Genomic DNA, 2,333 nt, shown 5'->3' with positions numbered 1-2,333 from the left:
GCTCTCATTCCATGTTGAAACACAAGGGCAACAGAAGCATCAGCCAGGTCTCCAGGGAGGGGAACAGGGCAGCCCAGGGAAGGTGGCTGGAGGAATGAGGTTTTTCTGGGAGAAGTTGTAGGAGGAAGCCCAGCCCCCAGGGTGCGGCAGTTGGAGAGGGTGGTCGGCCTGAGCTGGCCCCTCCTGACTTATGAACCCTTCCCCGTGCCTGGGCCCTTGGAACAGACAGAAGTGAGAGAGAGCAGGTGGCAAGCTGGTATCATCTTGTGGCTGTGACAGCTATCACCTGTAGCCCCTCAGGGGAAATGCCTTCCCAGTGACACTCAACTATAGATGCTCCTTATCTTACATTGGGACTACATCCTGGTGAGCCCGTCATAAATTGAAATAATCAAAGCTCAAAAACACATTGATTTTGTGTAATTCACCGCAGTGTACTACAAAGAACTGTTTCCTCCTGTGATGCTGCAGCCCACTGCCGGGCAACGAGAGGGAATGTCATCCTTGCAGGTGTCACCAACCCAGGAAAACACCAAAATGCAAAATTCAAGTATGGTTTCTACTGAATGCACATCAATTCCACGCATTATAGATCGTAAGCTGGAGAACATCTGCACATTTAATTCTGTCTGATTTTCTAGATTTCAGGCATATTCCTCTGTGTCTCTAGGGCTTATGTCACCATTAAGGACATGGCAGTGATTTGCTAGAAGTAATGATCACTGCTGATATTTTAGGTGGCTCTCTGCCTCAGTCACTATTCTCCGTGCTTTTCCCACACAGCCAGTTTTGACAAGGTTAAATGAGATTGACCAATATAAAGGCCAGTACCCAGGAGGTACAAAGCCCTCGGTTAACATTAAGTGTTCTGAGGACAGCTAGGGACAATGGAAATGTTCTCAACCCTTCAGCTGCCCACACTTCCGATTTTAACCATCCTATAACATGGCCCTAGAAGGTACCCAGAGCTCAGTAAAATGGCTTGGGTTACAGGCACAACCAAGGAGTCCAGATAGTCTAGACACCTCTGATCTTTAAGGAATGTATCTTTAATACCCATTATTGTTTAAAAAGAAAACGAAAAGCAATGTGTTTCTATTGGGTGTTTTATTTGGTTTCAGTAGAGAAAATGGGTCACACTCAATTGGATCGGAGAAGTTCACATGCTCAGGAGGTCATGGCAGCATTCGGGGAAGGGAGGATCCAATCAAGCCCTGGCAATCTCTGCTCCAGTGGCTCTGAGTGTCAGTTCTGCTCTCGGTTTGGTAGAGACACCATCTCTAAAGCCTGGCAGATGCTGTGGGCTGTTCTAGCTCATGGCTGGCATGTGCTTCACTGGTAATGAGCAAGTCTGAGTCCTGGGTACAGTCTGAAGACAAGGGTTGGGCAGAGAGGAGCATAGAGTGGTGGAAATGGCAGGGGGTGGTGGCTGCGTGCTGGGCTGGGCAGCTTGCTAGAGAGGCCGGTGTAATTGATTTCCCTGGTGGCTCTCTTCTGTGGTCTTCCCGTTGACCAGGGAAGGGTCAGCTACGGTTCAACTTTCTTGGAAACACATACTGAGTTTTTCTCCGGGTACCTCCTCGGCAACTTCCTGCGGGTTAGATGAGGCCTTCTCCAGGAGGGGTTGGGGGTGCTTGGACAGGTAGATCAGATCTGCACATCTTCCGGACACGACCCATCCTCTCGTCCAGGTCAATTCTGGGGCCACAGTTTGACACTCACAGGGACCCAGGGGATGTCTGCAGAGATGAACAACAGAAGGCAGGGGCGGTGGGGTCCTGGGTTTGGAAACGCGTTTCCCCAGCTCAGGGAAGAGCCCCCCGCCCTTCAAGACAGCTCACAGGCCCCCAGCCTCCCCCGGGTCGCCCCCGCCTCACAGGTGATGGTCCTCCGCTTACTCTTTCGGTTTTGGGGTCTGTAAAGAGAGGGTGGAGATTCGGGAGGGGCGTGGTGCTCACCTCCGAGAGGCTCCTCTGTCCTCCCGGCGCCCCGCGCCCCGGCATCGACTTAGAGCAGGGGTCACAAACGGGACTCTTGGGTCGTCTCTGCTCCTTCCTCGCTCTAAAGCCTCGTGTGGTCGCAGCGCCAGGGTTTCCGGTCCGTGAAAGGGGACCCGACCGGCTGCGGACCCCTGCAGCGCCCGGCGACTCTGCCGGCAGCCCGAGGATGCTCGGCGCGTGACACGCCCCCCCCAAGGGCGGCCGGCGGACTGAGGGGCGTGGTCTGCCCGCGCGGCGTTGCCATGGGGACGCGCGTACACAGGCGGGGTGGCCGCGCTGGGAGCGGGCGGCCAGCCTGGAGACTCCGCGGAGCGCGGCCCGCGGCCTGGCCGC

This window comes from Marmota marmota, unplaced genomic scaffold, assembly GCF_001458135.2.
Source record: "Marmota marmota marmota unplaced genomic scaffold, marMar, whole genome shotgun sequence".
In the NCBI taxonomy this organism is placed as follows: Eukaryota; Metazoa; Chordata; class Mammalia; order Rodentia; family Sciuridae; genus Marmota; species Marmota marmota.
The sequence above is the reverse complement of the archived record's forward strand: the minus strand, read 5'-3'. Positions refer to the sequence as shown.